The sequence below is a fragment of the Ceratotherium simum genome, chromosome 5, assembly GCF_057802395.1.
Source record: "Ceratotherium simum simum isolate JZ-2026a chromosome 5, ASM5780239v1, whole genome shotgun sequence".
NCBI classification, from domain to species: domain Eukaryota; kingdom Metazoa; phylum Chordata; class Mammalia; order Perissodactyla; family Rhinocerotidae; genus Ceratotherium; species Ceratotherium simum.
The window spans coordinates 252,678-270,694 of record NC_141904.1 but is presented as its reverse complement, the minus strand read 5'-3'; the positions used below and the strand labels follow the sequence as shown (position 1 = coordinate 270,694).

Here is an 18,017-nt window from a genome sequence, read left to right as displayed (position 1 = left end):
CCAACCATTGGGTAGCATTGACTGTAGTGTAGGTTATTTACAACTGTGCTTGCAAAGACTTTGTAACAAGGATGGAAAAATGCTCTGATATAATGCTATGGGAAAAAGTAGGAATAGTATGATAGCAACCATGAAAAACAATGTTGCATAGAATAATGGATCCTGATTTTAATAAGAAACAAAATGCTTTTAATTTTATTGTTTCACCATTAAGTGTAATGCTTGCTGTAGGTTATTTGTAAATATTCTTTATCAGGTTAAGAAAGTTCCCTTCTATGCCAATTTTCTGAACAGTTTTTTGCATAATTTGATATTAAACATTATAAGACACTTTCTCTGCATCTTTTGATACAATCATAACATATATCTCCATTAATCTGTTAATGTGCTGAATTTTCTAATGTTAAATCAACCCTGCAATTCCAAGATAAATCCAATTTGTTCACAACGTGGTGTCTTTTTTATACACCACTGGATTTGGCTCGCTCGTGTTTCATGATTTTGACGTGTATGTTCCTAAGTAAGGTCGGCCTATAATTTCCATTTCTCATATTGTGCTCAACAGGTTTTTGTATCGAGGTTATCATAGCTTCATAAAATGCATTTCTCTATTCCCTGGAAGGATTTATGCAAGTATGAAATTATCTTTTCCTTCACTATTTGGTAGAACTTCCTCATAAACCCACCGAAGCCTAGACCTTCCTTTATGGAGAAATATTTGACTGCTAGTGTATTTTATTTAAGAATTATAGAATTATTCAGCCTGTTTTTTCTAATGTAGTTTTGGTAAGTTGTATTTGTCTAGAAATTATTCATTTCCTCTAAGCCTTCAAATGTTTTAGCATAATGCAGTTCATCATATTATCTTCTTAATATCTACAAAATCTGCTTTTCCATTCCTAATGTGGTTTATCTGTGACTCTCTCTTCTTTTTACATTAGTCTTGCCAGGTGTTCATCAACATTACTAGTTTTTACAAAGAGCCAAATTTTGTCGTTATTGATCCTATCCATTGAATAACATGGAATTATTACTATTATTTCCTTCCATCTATTTTCTTTGGGTCTATTTTGTATCTTTCCTGACTTTCTAACTTCGACATTTGGCTAATTTTCAGGCTTTCTTCTTTTCTTACACAAGCATTTACACATGCTTTCACTGCCTACCCCACCCAAAGTTTTGACCCACAGGATTTTTGTTATTCAGTTAAGAATATTTTCTTATTTCCATTACAATTTCTTCTTTGACCCAAGGGTCATTTCGAAACATACTTCTGTAATTATTCATGGCTCTCCTTCTGTTATGTTTCTAGCTTCGCTGCACTGTGGTCACAGCTCTGGCCTGCGTGCTCTCCATCAATGACCCCTGTAAAGACTTGCCTGATGCCAGCATTGAGGTCACTTTTCATAAATGCTCTATGTGTGTTTGAAAATAAGGTGTACACCGCAGTTTTGAGATACAGTGACCTTCACATGTCCATCAGCTCAAACTTGTTAACCACACTGTTCAAACCTTGTAACTGACCTTGTTCCCACTTTATCAAGTACTGAGGAAGTGCCCTAAAATCTCACTGGGAATGTATGTGTTTCTCATGGTTGTTCTCTCAATTTTTTCTTAATATATATTGAGACCACGTTACTAGATGCATACAAGTTTTTTTCTGATGATTTGAAACTTTAGAACCAATACGACCCTCTTTATCTCTAAAAATGCTTTTTTTGGCATTTAAAGTCTATTTTGTCTGGTGTCAATATTGCCAGCCTTCTTTTAGTTTTTAATGATCCACTTATCTTTTTCTGTTATTTTACTTTTAACCTTTCTGTATCCTTTTGTCTTAGACATGTCTTTTAGAAGCAGCAAATAGCTGAATTTTTACTTTTCATCCAGTCTAACAATCTTTGGTTCCTTTAGCTTTATTGTAACTACTGATACATTTGGATTTATTTCTTCTTCTCATTTGTGCCTGCTACTTGTCTTGCCTATTCTATATTTCTTTTCTCAGCTTTCTTGACTTCGAGACAATATTATTATTTTTCTCATTTCAATTTTCCCTGTTAGCTAGTAAGTTATTCATTCTTTAACTAAATTTTAGTGGTTGCCTTAGAAATTTTAACACACACACTTACTAAAGACTAAATGTAATCAATATCTTTAACTTCCTCCCAAACCATACAAGAACTCTACAAGATATTAACTCCTTTTCTTCTCCAGCTTATGTCACTTATTTTACCAAGTTCCCACTGAAGTCGTCATTGTTACTATTTTATACAGTCAATATGTGCTTCAACTTACAAACTCCCATTCTCCGCGCTTCATTCAAACCTTCATGGAAGGTTTCTGAGACCTTCCATCTGGGAATAATTTTCTTCTGCCTGAAGTATATCCTTCTAAGTGAGGATCCGCTAGAACTCTCTAGGTTTTTCTAAGTGTAAAAGTCTTTATTTTGCCCTTGTTTTTTAAAGATATTTTCAATGGAAATTGATCCTAAGCTGACAGTTAATTTCCGCCAGTGCATGAGCTGGAACACTCTCCTGGCTTCTCCTGCTGCAGTCAGCATCACCCATCACGTCTCTGAAGATAAGTTGCCTCTTCTCTCTGATCTTGCTTAAGATCTTCTCTTTATCTTTTGTGTTCTGCAATTTAATCATATTTTGTCTATGTGTGGATTTCTTTTTACTTATCCTGAATGGGATTCATATGACTTCACAAATATGTGAAGTGGTGCTTTTCACTGGTCCTTGAAAATTCTCAGTCATTATGTCTTTAAAGATTTTATTTATTTATTTTTCCCCCAAAGCCCCAGTACATAGTTGTCTGTCATAGCTGCACATCCTTCCAGTTGCTGTATGTGGGACGCGGCCTCAGCATGGCTGGAGGAGTGGTGCCTCGGTGCGCACCTGGGATCCGAACCCGGGCCGCCGGCAGCGAAGCGCTCGCACTTAACCGCTAAGCCACGGGGCTGGCCCAGTCATTATGTCTTGAAATGTTACCTCTTCCTATCCTCTCGCTTCTTTTCTGAAACTGCAATTAAACTTATGTTGAATCTGAATTCCCTGTCTCCCACACCGATTAGCCTTTCTGTTGGGTTTTTCACTGCTTTGCCTGTGTTACCATCTGAAAATCTTCTTCAGATCTATCATTCACTTGATTATTTCCCTGTTCGGGTTGGATTAATTTGTTGTTAAATCCATTCACTGAGTTATTTTCAATTATTATATATTTTTTCAAGTTCTATTTGGTTCTTTTTCCAATCAGCTTCTTTAGTTTCTTGTTCTCAGTTCATATCTTGTGTTCAGTGATTTTTTTTTTTCTTTTTTTTACTATGAGATGCTCATTTTCCTTCTGATTTTATTGGTGGGGATTCTCTGCAGTCTGGGATAAAAATAGACTTCTCCAAAAGCAGGGGAAACTGGCTTCTGTTCAGTACCAGGGACACTCCCAGTGTGGGAATCTTGAAGTCAAACTTCATCTGAGGCTTTTCTGACCCCTACTGACTGGGATTCCAGCACATCTGTATGGGAGCTGGCTCAGGGTCACAAACCCTCAGGCCCAAACCATCAGGCATCTGCTCAGAACCAAGGTTTTGATACACGATTTTCCTTACAGCCTTACAGGGCTGGAATGGGAGTCGATGATTGTTTCATTTTCTCTAATTCACCCTTCCCCTGGGGGAGAAACCTCTGGAATCCCAGTTTTATGACCAGAGGGTCCTTCTCCGATGTCTTTCTTATCTCAGGCCACAAAAACAAAAGTTCCAGTTAACCTGGTTTGGCAAATGTCTTCAAGGCAAAAGCCAGCTTCCTGGCTCAGCAGACACCTCTTCACTTACCTTTGGCCTGAATATTCATTACTTTCTTACTGCTTCACTGTATTTAAGAAAATAATCTTTCTATTGTATCCAGCATTTTTAAATTGTTTCAGTGGAAGTGTTGGTAACCTACATTCCTAGAAACAGAATTGCACCCTGGGAATTCACATACAAAGCCAGAGCCAAATCTGGACCTGATGGAGCCCCAGAACATGTCAGCTCAGCACCTGCCACTCTGTACTAACTGCTGGTATTTTAGCACTTCCTATGGGCCAGGTATTGTGGTAAATATTTCACAAGTATATTTTATTTAATCCTTACAATGATCCTAAGGGGTAGGTGTAATTATCTCCATTTTACAGATAGAGAAAACTGAAGCACAGAGAGGTTAAGCATTACCTAAGATCCACAGCCATCAAGTGACAGCACCGGTATTTGAACTACTGCACTCTTAAGATCTAAGCAATTTTGCTTCCTAATAAAAAATGACCATAAGAGAGAGAAAGAGAGAAAAACAATGAGAGAGAGACAGAAAGATGGAGAGAGAATGAGACCACAATGCCAGGTACGGCAGAGTCTGCCACGGGATCCAGACTTCCCAAGTTAGTGTCATTCCCACTTCCCTATGCTCATGTCAGGGTTGGCATATTTCCATCATTTTTTATATTTTCTTTCCTTTTAAAAGTGTGCACAATGGGGCCAGCCCCGCGGCATAGCAGTTGACTGCATGTGCTCTGCTGCTGGCAGCCCGGGTTCGGATCCCAGGCACGCACTGATGCACCGCTTGTCGGGCCATGCTGTGGCGGTGTCCCATATAAGATGGAGGAAGGTGGGCACAGATGTTAGCCCAGGGCCAGTCTTCCTCAGCAAAAAGAGGAAGATTGGCATGGATGTTAGCTCAAGGCTAATCTTCCTCACACAAAAAAATAAATAAATAAAATAAAAGTGTACACTAAGTGCAGCTTGAAAATTAACACTACTTGAAAAAACAACACCCAGAGGATGGCTGTTTGGTAATTAGATTTCAACTCTCAGTGGCTGTCAATCTTGAAATCTAGCCCAATAGTGACACCTTAGATCACAGCTGAAGATTCTTTTTCCTGATGACACACTAACAGATTTTTTTACAATTCTAATTTCATCTATTTATGTGTAGATCTAACATCCAAAAAATCCTTGATTCATACTAATTGTCTCTAAAACCAGTGATTTACAGAATTTTAAATATTAGAAATGGACTTCAGAATAGTTCTGCCCCTAATTCCTTCACATATAAGGATGCCCCAAATTCAGTCTGAGGAGGGGCTCCCCCAGGAAGGGCCGAGCTCCCAGCTCTCCTGAGTTCATCTCCCCTCTTCTGCCCACTGCCCCACCCACCGTGAGAGAAGGGAGGTCATCACAGCACCAACAAGACACCTGTCTTGAACTGGGCAATTAAACCTCCAGTCAACTCCATCCCTCCTTCCCGACCACAGAGCAGGGTCAGAAGGGGGAGGGCCTCCCCTTTTTGTGCCCAAACATAGGAGTTCAGGAGCCCTTGAGGTGCAAAAGGCTATAACGGCCGCCAATCAATTTATGAATCAAAGAACCCACAAGTATGCTCTGTGCCATGCTGTAGGCGCCATCAATACGGAGGGGATGGAGAGGGCCTAAACACAGTCCCAGTCACCAAGGAGCTAACGACCCAGACGGGAGAGGGCACACGTAGAACAGAAAAGGTTTATATAAAACCTGCACAGAAAAGGGCAGAACATATGAGAGATGGCAAACGAAGCATGCTGTGTGAGTCCACAAGAGCTCCTGGAGGGTGGGGTCAGAGCCAGACCCCAAAGACCAGTAGGTTTACAAGAGGGGTCGGGCATCCAGTAGGAAGGAGCTGCAGACGTCCAAACTACCGCGCTCAGTTATCAAGGTAAAACTCACTAACGTGTGCTGTTAATGTGCTATTTAAACACAAATGATAAAACAAAGAACATACACAGAAATTGGCAAAAATAACATTTCACCAAGAATGCTTAAACATAAATTATTCAGAATATAAATCCTGAGATAGACTTCTCTTTAGAAAGATAATAGTGATCATAAAAACAGTAATTTTATAAAGATTTTAGCCTAAGATAGTGGTGGTAAAGATAAGAATTAAAGTTTAGTTTTGGGCCAGCCCCGGTGGCCTACTGGTTAAGTTCGGCATGCTCTGCTTCGGCAGCCAGGGTTCGGTTCCCGGGCACGGACCTACACCACTTGGCTGTCAGTGGCCACGCTGTGGTGGCGGCTCACATACAAAAGGAGGAAGACTGGCAACAGATGTTAGCTCAGGGAATCTTCCTCAGCAAAAAATAAAAATAAAAAAGAAAGTTTAGTTTAGCCAGGAGAGATGTTAACCTTATAGAGTTGGTCAATAGAGAGCTTATTATCAATGCAAATATAAGAATATCAGAAATTATAAAAAAAGAAACGTACAAGGTCCTCAAAGCAACAGAGAAGCAGATGAGACAGTAAACCTAATTTGGTCATAAGAATTCTCAATTTAAAAAAGCGTCAAGGGCCGGCCCCGTGGCTTAGCGGTTAAGTGCTCGCGCTCTGCTGCTGGCGGCCAGGGTTCGGATCCCAGGCGCACACCGACGCACTGCTTCTCCGGCCATGCTGAGGCTGCGTCCCACGTACAGCAACTGGAGGTATGTGCAGCTATGACATACAGCTATCTACTGGGGCTTTGGGGGGAAAAAATAAATAAAAATCTTTAAAAAAGCGTCAAAAAAAATCTAGTCAAATATTTTAAATTGTGGAAACTCAGCTTTGTTTTTCACATGCTGAATCCTTAATTCTTATGAAGCTCTGTGAAAACATCAGAGGCTGGTGGTGGTAGATAAATGCACCCAGCATACTTCACATGAACAGTTCTCTTCAAGCTTGTAAGTTCTTGATCCTTTAAGTCTAACTAACTGCCCATCTGAAGTTGCTGAAGAAACAATCTGAAGAAAAGTGTCTAGAAAGCATTAACGAGAAAAAATAGGGAAATAAAACCAAACAGTATTACCAATTCCTCAAATGAAATTTATAGTGTGGATTTTGGTGGTTTTTTCTTAAACGAGTACAAAAAAAAAGATTAAATTAAAGACACTGAAACCAATCCCTGGTTATTTGTCCCTGGTCTATATGTCTTCACATATTATATTCTCCGGCACAGTTTTCTCCCCTTGAATACCTAGTACGTTCACTCTAAAATTGTGGGAACCGGAGTGAGACACAATATTCTGGTGGCCAAAACCCAGAATATTGTCACTGCCACCCTCAGAATTCTCCATTATCCCACGAGAATCTCATCCCCACCAAGGAAGAGCAGAGATCTCCTGAGTGTCCGGGCGAACAGCAGCAGAGCCGACAGGAGGCTGAAGGACAACACTTCTTTCCCCCAGCGATGCGAGGAGATGAGAACCCATGCAGCCCCAGGCACAACAGGAACTGAAGCAAGCTTCAACTCTTGGACCGGAACCAAGCGGTGCTACAGCGAAGCCCCACGCGGACACCATCGCGCCAGGACTGGGGGTGGTTTTGGGAACCAAAGATGTCAGCTCCCTAGACCTGGGGAGATTCATGAAACGTTGCGATTTGGAAGGAAGTTTGAAAGGCAACTAAACATATTATTTAAGAAAAGTAAATGTGCCGACTCTGCTCCTCTACCAAGCAGCGGTCAGACGCCTATTCATTTGCTTCTTCTTAAAAGTTGCTCTTTTAATCTACACTGGAAAGAATCAAGTGACATCCTCTGCTCTGAGGCTATGCTCAAAATGGAAATTTGTAAAGTCACCCAAAAGTGAAAAAGAGAACCCAAAAGTGAAAAAGAGAAAGGCAAGTTTCATCTACGCCAAGAAGCTAATTTTTTACCTCTCAGATTAGCAAAAATCAAAAAGTTTGATGAGGAACTGTTGGTGAGGGTGTGGAGAAATCGTCACTGTAATACATTTCTGATAGGAGTAAAAATTGTACAAGTTCTATGAAGGCCAATTTGGCAATATTTATCAAAATTACAAGCATACATACCTTTGACTTAGGAAGCCCACTTCCAAAAATATATCCTATAACTATATTTGAACATGTGCAAAATGGTGTATATATAGGGTTATTCATTGCACCATTGTTTTCAAAAGATCAGAAGCAACTTAATTGTCCATTAATCTGGTTAAATTTTAGCATATCCATACAGTGGAACACATGTAGCCATTAAAAAAATAAAGAAACACAAAAGAGCCAACACAACATTGAAAGAGAAGAACAAAGCTGGAGACTGACACTATCCAACTTCAAGACTTACTCTAAAGCTACAGTGATCAAGACATTGTGGTACTGGAGACAGAACAGACAAATAGAGCAATGGGACAGAATAAAGAGCCCCGAAATACACCCACATAAATGGAACCAACTGAGCAAAGGCAATACAACAGAGCAAAGACAGTCTCTTCAACAAATGTTGCTGGAACAACTGGACATCCACATGTAAAAAAATGAATCTAGACACAAACCACACACTTCACAAAAATTAACTCAAAATGGATCAGAGACCTAAATGTAAAATGCAAAAGTATAAAACTCCCAGAAGATAACATAGGAGAAAACCCAGGTGACCTCGGGTTTGGCAATAACTTTTCAGATACAACACCAAAGGCACAATCCATGAGAGAAAGAATTGATCAGCTGGACTTCATAAAAATTTAAAACTTCTGCTCTTTGAAAGATACTGTCAAAAGAATGAGAAGACAAGCCACAGACTGGGAGAAAATATTTGCAAAAGACACATCTGATGAGGGACTGATATCCAAAATATACAAAGAACTCTTAAAACTCAACAATAAGAAAACAAACAACTGGATTAAAAAATGGGCAAAAGACCTTAACAGACAGCTCCTCAAAGAAGATATACAGATGGCATATAAACATATGAAAACATACATCATCAGGGAAATGCACATTAAAACGAGATACCACTTAACTACCTATCAGAATGGCCAAAATCCAGAACACTGACAACACCAGATGCTGGGAGAATGTGGAGCAACAGGAACCCTCATTCACTGCTGGTGGGAAAGCAGAATGGCACAGCCAGTGTGGAAGACAGTTAGGCAATTTCTTACAAAACTAAACATACTCTTAGTATACAATCCAGCGATCACACTCCTTGGTATTTACCAAGGGAGCATCCTTGGTGTTTACCTTGGGAGCATCCAAGATGTCCTTCAGTAGGTGGATGGATAAACAAACTGTGGTGCATCCAGACAATGGAATATTATTCAGTGCTAAAAACAAATGAGCTATCGACCCATAAAGACATGGAGGAAACTTAAATGCACGTTACTAAGTGAAAGAAGCCAATGTGAAAAGGCTGCATACTGTGTGATTTCAACTATGGATGTTCTAGAAAAGGCAAAACTATGGAGACGCTGAAAAGACCAGCAGTTACCAGGGGTCGAAGGGTGGGGGAGAGATGAAAATACTTTGTATGATACTATAATGATGGATATCTGTCATTACATACCTGTCCAAACCCACAGAAGGTACAACACAAGAGTGGACCTAATGTAAACCATGAACTCTGGGTGACGACGACGTGTCAATGTAGGTTCATCGATTATAACAAATGTACCCCTCTGGTCAGGGATATTGATAATTGAGGAGGCTATGCATGTCTGGGGGTAATTTGCTGTGAACCTAAAAATGCTTTAAAAAAATAAAGTAAAAACATAAAAAAAAGAATTAAGAAGATCTATATGCTGATATGGAATGATATACAAAATATTTTGTTACAAGAAAAAACGCAGAGTCATGTGGATAGTGCAACACCATTTGATTTTTAAAAGAAGGAAAAAAGCATCCATATGTATTTGCTTATATATATAAAATATCTTTTAGAAAAAATACATAAGAAACGAATAACAAGGTTGGTCTATTAGAGAAAGAACTGGATGGCTGAGGGACAGAGCTGTGAGAGAGAATTTTCATGAAATGCCCTTTTAAGCTTTAGAAATCTTTAAGCTTGAGAATGTATAGTCTCTTCAGTTATTGTTTTCCAACAAATAAAAAGTAACACAGTAAAAAGAATTTTGTGAGTAAAATATATGCTTTTTTATTGACTTCACCAAATTTGAGAGGAGAAATTTTTAAGAATATGCTGAGAACTGGTCCTGATTGAGTTTCTGCTTTTGACTGAAACTTGGACACTAAATAACAGATTTCACATTTCTCTCTTCTGAGGAGTGAAAAAGAAGTTGGTACACAGTTTGTGTTCACTTTCTCCCAAGACCGTATTTTAACGATTCACCCAGTAAATACAAAAATGCTTCCAATTCACAACCTATTTAAAACAAGAAAAGCTGTGGTTCAGAATAAAACATTTGTATTCAAGCCTTTTTTTTCCTTTTGCAATTTGAAAAGAAAAGATTCCTCTGACATTCACATTTAGACACTGCTCAAGAAAATAAGAGAATAATCACATTACAGGGATTTCCTCATGGGAAAAAAAAGACGTGGGGGCAGGTGATACTTTCTAGCCTTCACTCCACAAACTCTGCGACAGGACAGGTCTAGCTCAGGAGGGACGACCTCCTTCCCATCAGCCACCGAGTCTGGCTGCAGCCAGTAGCTGATGCTTTAGGGGACGGAAGAAAACTACGAAAACTCTAAAAACCTCCCCAGACCTGTTATCGAAATCCAGGACTTAAAGAACACTGCTTTTAAAAGTTACTAAATGTGAAAAAAAATTACTAAATGTAAACTTCAGTGAGACTTGAAAAGACAGTAAGAAATAAAATTGCTTTTCTTTTCTTTAAAATTGCTTCCCAGCCTCCTATTCCTACCAGTTAGGAGCCAGGAGGTGGTTACTTATTTATTATTAAACATATTCTCTTTTTTACTTTAATTTTGTGTATTATGTTGAAGTTTCAAAATTCAAAAGGCACAAGTCTACAGTGACTAGTTCCCTCTGGTGTCTGTCTCCCAGCAACAACATTGTTAGTTCCTGGGTAGAAATAGTCTATATGCAGACAACAAACCTTCCCTTTTTTCTCTTTTACACAGACGATTATATGGGACCAAGAGTCCTTAAATTGAAATAAAAATCAAAGGATCTTTACATAATCCTAACTCCTTATATGAACATATTACTCTTTTCTATAAAGAAATCTCTTTTTAAAAAATAAATTTCTAGGGGGCCAGCCCAGTGGCACAGTGGTTAAGTTCGCATGCTCTACTTCGGCGGCCCAGGGTTGGCAGGTTCACATCCCGGGTGCAGACCTACACACCACTCATCAGCCATGCTGTGGCAGCTTCCCACATACACAACAGAGGAAGACTGGCACCGATATTAGCTCAGGACCAATCTTCCTCACCAAAAAAAAAAAAAAGAAAAAAAATTCTTTTCAACATCTCCCTTATCACTCAAAGTTAGAAAGTTGTTCGGCTAAAAGAAATAAGAGGTCTAGAGAACCAAATTGCATACGATTACACAGCAAATCAACTCACCTAACTTCCGGTCCAAGATTCAGACCCCCGAAAAAAACGCAAAGATCTTCAACTTTCCCAGCAGGGGCAGTGTTGTGAGGCTCCACCTGCACTCCACGGAGACCCGCTCCAAGGTCCAGGGGCCCCTTCAATTAAACTGAAGAGGGAGTAGAGAGGGAAGCCGAATTCAGACGTTTGGTTCTTGTGGACTAACAACAAGGAAGTGACGGCAGGTGCAAGAGAAACCGTGATTGCCGTAGATGAGTTAATCAGTAACTCGCATTCGCCAGCACTCACCGAGATCCTTCTGCCTTCCAGTGGCAATTTAACAGGGAACGCATGGGCACCAGAATGGCGGGACAGGCTTGCAGGTCCCTTGCTATATTCAGAAGAACCAGCCACCAAGAAAAGAGGCTGCTTGTAGGATAAGCCACAGAAAACAAACTCATGAAGAGGGAAACCCAGACAGCCCTCCAGACCCTGTGCGGTACCCGAGTTGAGGCTGAATCCCACAGTGAAGGCCAGCATCCCATTTTCCGAAACCCTCAGCCTTTTCCTCTCCCCTGGAGTCAGGGACACAGGGAGGAAAGAAGCCCAGGAGAGAGGTGTGGCGTGCTGCTGAGAACACTAGACCAGGCGTCTGCCAGCAACGTCAACGTTCAAGTCCCAGCTCAGCTGTGAGTGGGGACATCCTGAGCCTCGGTTTCCTTGTGGGTAAACCAGATCAGAAACACTGCAAATCTGAAACCAGCTCACTACAGTCCAATTTCAATCTCTCAACACCACAACAGAGCAGTTTCAGGAGCACCAAAACTCCAGCTTCTGGCATAAGTTTAGACATTTTCAGCAACTGTCCAAGGTGATTCTGGTCTTCAATTTGAAAAATGTTACAAGACACCATCTGGTTCTATCCAGCAGTAAGTCTCTCAACACTACTGCAAGTATTGAGTGAGCAAAGTTTTTCTAAGATAAAAGCAATATCGAAGTCTTGGGATGCCAGAAAATACACATCAAAATCATGAGGGGTCCTCCTAGACCCACCGCCATGTGACGACAGCCCAGAAGTGGTAAGTGGGCCCCTTTGATGTGGAGAGCATTTGAAGAAGGGAACCTAAACAACTTTCGCTTCTAAACAAATAGCCAACACAGTTTACACAAAGTCTTCAATGTTTTTCTGGAACCAGGCCTGAATTTACAACCTCCTGGACTCCATATGGGGCATACAGCTTCTCCACTCACCAAAAAGCTGATGAGAAACACTTCCACCTTTCTATACTTTGGATGGAATGGTGAATTTGAAAAGAAAACCAAGTCAGTATTTTTCATAAATTTAATGTTGCTTTTCTGAGTGGCAACATGATGTAACAGAGCACAGAGGCAGACAGGCCTGGGTTCAAATTTGAAATCTGTTCCATACTCACTTAGATCTTGGGCAAGAAACTAACCTCTCTGAGCCTCATCAGTAACATGGGATAATAATTCCTGCATCTCGATTATTATGAGTTTTAAAGCAACATAAAGTAAAAGCTCAGGCACATGGTTGGAATACATTAATGTCAATTTCCTCCTTCTCTTCCGGAACCCCTTGTTTAACTGGACACTAAGTAATCAGAAAAACTGTCCCCCCTTGTATTAAATCCTAATCTTGTCAGAATTCCTCAGGCCAAAACAGATACTGAACAAGATTTCTCTTGCATTTACGCACGTGCACCAGAGGTGCTCGTAATACACACATGCTTATAACCAAATATCAGAAGGTGCCCGCTGTCGATTCCATTCAATGAAATTACATTAAATCATATAACACTGCTGATGTTTCACCATCTTATACCCACAACTATAGCAATTTCATATAGCTGCAAACACCAAGTCTAGAGCAAGGATTTCATATCTGCTCACTCTAGATTTCCTGGACACAAGAGGATCATTAGAAATCAGAACTTCGGCACTTTCATCCCAGTTCTGCAATTTATTAGCTGCGTGACTTTAAGAAAATCATTTAGCAACCTTGGGCCCTGGTTTCCCAGTTATGTAACAAACATGGCAAATGTCTTTCTGCTCTGTAATTTTATGATGACAATGAAGCACAGGCACTCAGTCTAGTGCATCCAAAACGCAGAGTCGGTGACGACGTTTTTAACTTTGCTATAAAAGTTTTCTTAGTTGTCTCTTCTGCATCCACTCTGCCCTCTTTTACTCTGAAGCACAGAAGACAGAGACCTTGATGATAATAACACAAAGCTGTGTAAACTTCTTCATGGGCTTCTTAAAATGCACTTCTAATCGGCACACCCTCCTACAGCAGTACTGGATTTCTCCTTAAACAAAAACGGTCACAGCTGTCAAAGAGATGTGAGTGAGTGTCCACTGAACTGTGTCTAAATGATTTTCCTTGTGAGCAGAGCCAGCCTGGAATAAGCTCCTACCAGAGAGGAGAGAACATGCTTCCCAGGCCGAGGAAGCACTGTTCAAAGTGATGAGTTCTGCATCACTTGGGCCACATTCACAGCTAAGTCTGAGCCTCCCAGACAAAGAGCAATAACCCAATGGGGATGCTCTTCAGCAAGCTCTCTGAGCCGATAACTGTTATTAGACTCACGAGGTGGTGAAGGAGAGGACACGACACTCTCCCTAACCGTCCATGTCCTGGAATGACAAGAGGGAATGTTTGTCACCCTTGGCCAATATGTTAACACCAGAGGTCTGTCACGGCTGTAATGGGTTTCAATCGAGTCCAGACTCACTAAAAACGCCTAGAAATTATTCCAGCTCAAAAGTTAAAATGTTTAAATGCCCAATTGTATTCCTTTTATCCTTCTATCATAATTTTATATCCCTCTTTTTTCCTCAGAGAAATAATAGTCATGATCCTTCAAGTGTGCAGACCCACTCTTTTGAGAAGGGAGCTGCGGAAGGTTTATCATGTCATGAAACACGGAGCCAGAACAAAGGACTGCAGAATCACTCACCTTATCTTCATCTGAGAAACCTGAGAATCACAGGGTTTCTCTGTTCCTCCCAAACTCAAAGCTGCGCTCGCCAAGACTGCAAGTTTTAGGGCAAAGTCTGTACTACAAAAATGTAAGGAGACAGGTGCGCACAATGCTTCTTACCATGTATATACACTCTTATCTAAAATGTTCACAAACAATGTCCAGGGTTTTTTTAATCTAAGTGTAAGCATTTGTTTCTGAGTCTAGATGTCTGACTGCACAGCACTAAATCACCTCTTCTCCTGAATTGCTCCACACAGATAGGGTTTTACCCTGACACCGGAAACAGCATTAGAATTATTCCAGAACTCACCACTCTTTTTTTTGTGTGTGTGAGGAAGACTGGCCTTGAGCTAACATCCATTGCCAATCATCCTCTTTTTTTTTTTTTTGCTGACGAAGATTGGCCCTGGGCTAACATCCGTGCCCATCTTCCTCCACTTTATATGGGACACTGCCACAGCATGACTTGACCAGGGGTGTGTCGGTGCGCGCCGGGAATCCGAACCTGCGAACCCCAGGCCACCCCAGCAGAGCACATGTACTTAACTGCTGTGCCACCAGGCTGGCCCCTAGAACTCACCACATAATTCATTGGGGCAGGAATCTGGATTTATTTAACCTGCCTTGTATATAATTTTCAATAAATATTTGTTGACTAAATGAATAAATTAAGTAGAAAACATTTAATTAGGAGTTTTCCCAGTATTATGGCACCCTAACATAAAGCACCTTTATCATATTTTTTTTTTTTTTATAATTTTATTTATTTTTCCCCCAAAGCCCCAGTAGATAGTTGTATGTCATAGTTGCGCATTTTTCTAGCTGCTGTATGTGGGACGCGGCCTCAGCATGGCTAGAGAAGCAGTGCGTCTGTGTGCGCCCGGGATCCGAACCTGGGCCGCCTGCATCGGAGCGCACGCACTTAACCACTAAGCCACGGGGCCGGCCCAATCATATTCTATTTTTATAATTCTATCTTTATAATTATTGAGAAGATTAATTCTAAATATAAGTTTGATGTTGATGATGTGGGAAAATGTATCAAACAGAAGCAACGACTTGAGCAGCTTTTATGAAGAATATAAATCCTGGCTCTGCCCACCAGCCTCCTCCCAACCTTCCCCAAGCACTCCCAACCCCATTATCCCATGATCTGCTAAACTGCAGTTTACCTCCTGGAACCAGCAGAAACACATGTCACTGAGAATTAGGGAACTGGAGCCAGTTACAAGCCATCAAATAGGGTCACAAAGTATCTGAACCTGAAAATGACAAGTTTTTCTTTTTTTTTAGTTATGAGAAAAGGGAAAAAACTTAATTGGATATTTTTTAACATTTGAGCTAGATAGATTGCATAATGTCTAGGCATTTATGACCAATGGGATGGGAGAGGTAACTTTAACAGCATGTTATTTGCTAATCATCTGAAGAGTAATATTATGCGGACTCCATTTGCTGATGGTGGAAGGATATTGTCTGAAAACTTCTACCACTAACGAACATTTGGTATTCTGGAAAGCAAATTATTTAAAAATAGGATACAGCAAGACAGTACTCATATATTACTTCAGGTAAGGTATTTTTATGTCACACTTTATCCCAGGAAGAGTAACTCCACTTTTAAACTTTTATTAGCAGTTACGTTAATTCTAACCAACGTCTACCTAACAGCAACTAGTTTTATCAATCATGCTGCCCAATATTGACCTAAGAAAAATGAGCAACAAGAAGCTACAGCTCCATCTGCACACCCCTTATGATGTGGGCCCTTGCCAAACGCTAATCTGTGCGTAGACAAACGGGATTTTTAAAAGAATATGGAGCTGTCAAGACTCACAATTTTAAGAAATGACTCTCTTAACAGAAGGCTTGAGAAATCTGACTGGTCCGCGTCAAGGTTTCTTGAAACGTTCCTGCAGAAAATTAACCCAGAAGAGACCAAAACGCGGGGCAACTGGAAAACCAGCACCTCTGCTGGGAAAGCCCTGGTATCTGCTCCTCGACCTCGGTGCCCCGGGAGCGCAGCTCGTCTCCACCTCCCCCAGGACGCAGGTCCCACCCAGAGCATCGCCCGACGGACGTCTACCTGCCTCCCGGGAAGCAAACGCACCTTATCAGTCTGCACGTTCGTGGGCCAGAAGAGGGGACACTCCGTTACCGCCCCGATAAGCACTTTCTCACCATTTTGGTAATGCGGGGGGCCGGGTAGGGGCGTCTTCTTTTTCAGCTCAGTTAGCCATTGTTCTAATGCCGAACTCCTAACCTCAAAGTGAGATCACAAAGTGACGCCGAGCCACGAACAACAAAGAGAAGGTCCGGGGACGAGGCCGCTGCGCCGGGACCCGCGCCCGGCCGACCGCGCGGCGCCGTCGCCATGGGAACGCGCGGGCGCAGAGCGCGCAGGCGCAGACACCCCCCCACCCCCGCCGCCCGGCGCCCCGAAGCTCCCGGGAACCTGCGGAGGAGACGGAGCCCGTCGCGCGGAGCGCACCTGCTCCTCCGAGGGGCCCCGGGGTGCGGACACCGCAGTCCCCTGGCGGGGGAGAGACGCGGTCCGGGAGGGGTCGGGACCCTGCGGGTGCAGCCCCCCGGGCGCCGCCTGACCCTCCGCAGGCGCACCCTCCGCCGCGAGGCCCAGCGCTCAACTCCGGCGCGGGCTCGCACCCCGCGTCCTCGTGAATGAGGGGACCCCAGTTCTCCGCACGAGGTTTTGGGGGACCCCACGCACAACAGCGCTCACGAGCGTGTCTCGGCTGGGCTCGGGGAGCGGAACTCGGCACCGGCGCTCCTGCGCCCCCTGGCTCCTGCGCCCCTGGACCGGCGCACGGTCCCCGCTCTCGGCCCCTGCTCCCCGAAACGCACCGACCTGCTCCACTTGGAGTGTCCGGCAGATGAAGAGTCCTCGAGACCTGGGCACGGGGGCGCCCGCCAAGGTGTAGGGGTGACGACTTGTTGGCCCTGTGACTCCAGCTCCAAACCCTGTCGAGGTGGACAAGACCTCCCCCAGAAGGGCACTTCTCCCCTCGGCCAGCAGAGCCCCCGAGGCGGGCCAGGAAGAGCGAGGGCCGCCGCCGCAACCGGTTCTCATTCAAGTCCTCACGCGCGGCCCGACCCTCCCCCTCCTCGCAGCCCCTCCCCCTCCTCGCAGCCCCTCCCCCTCCTCGCAGCCCCTCCCCCTCCTCGCAGCCCCTCCCCTCTCCCCACCCCTCCGGCCCGGCACGCCCCCTTCGCCCTGTCTCCCTTCTTCCCTCTCCCTCCCTCCCCTTCCCCCAGCCCCTCCCCACCGCGGACACCAGGACAGGGGCTGGGAGACTGACCCGAGCTCCCGCCGCCTCCCGCCCCGCCGGCTGGAGGGGCCGGGCGCCGGACTTGGACCCCGGGCCCGGCAGGCCAGGGCAGAAGCACCGGCGTGAAGTCTTGTCTTTTTTCCCTCGAGTTTCAAAGGTTCCCAAACCCATGGACCCCCGATCCTCAGCCTCCGGCGGGGGGTTGAGAGGGATCAGGGAGACGGGCGAGGCTGGAACGGAGGTGCAGGGAAGGGTCAGAGCACGTCCGCAGGGACGCCGGACCCCCAGCTCGTCTGCCTCGTGTTCTCCGTCCAGGAAAAGTGTACCTGTCGCGCGGTCACGACCCACAGAGAAGCCCTGGCCGGGGAGGGGCGCCGAGGCGGGGCAGTGGTGGTCGCTCCCGCCGCCGCCCCCGCAGACCCTCCGCCCGGGATC

The 18,017-nt window shown here is 43.4% G+C and overlaps 1 protein-coding gene across 8 annotated transcripts in view; it reads right to left on the bottom strand.

The window, feature by feature from the left end:
- PLCH1 (phospholipase C eta 1) overlaps positions 1-17,294 on the bottom strand; it is a 214,205-nt gene extending 196,911 nt beyond the window's left edge. For 6 of the 8 annotated variants that reach the window (XM_087430352.1, XM_087430355.1, XM_087430356.1 and 3 more), the window contains exon 1: positions 17,162-17,294. The gene's annotated coding sequence lies outside the window, so the exon portion shown is untranslated. Of the gene's footprint in view, positions 1-11,320; positions 11,450-16,405; positions 16,589-17,161 lie in introns of those variants that run through there. The other 2 variants (XM_087430353.1, XM_087430354.1) reach the window with 2 other exon arrangements.
- Between the last annotated feature and the right edge of the window lie 723 nt (positions 17,295-18,017).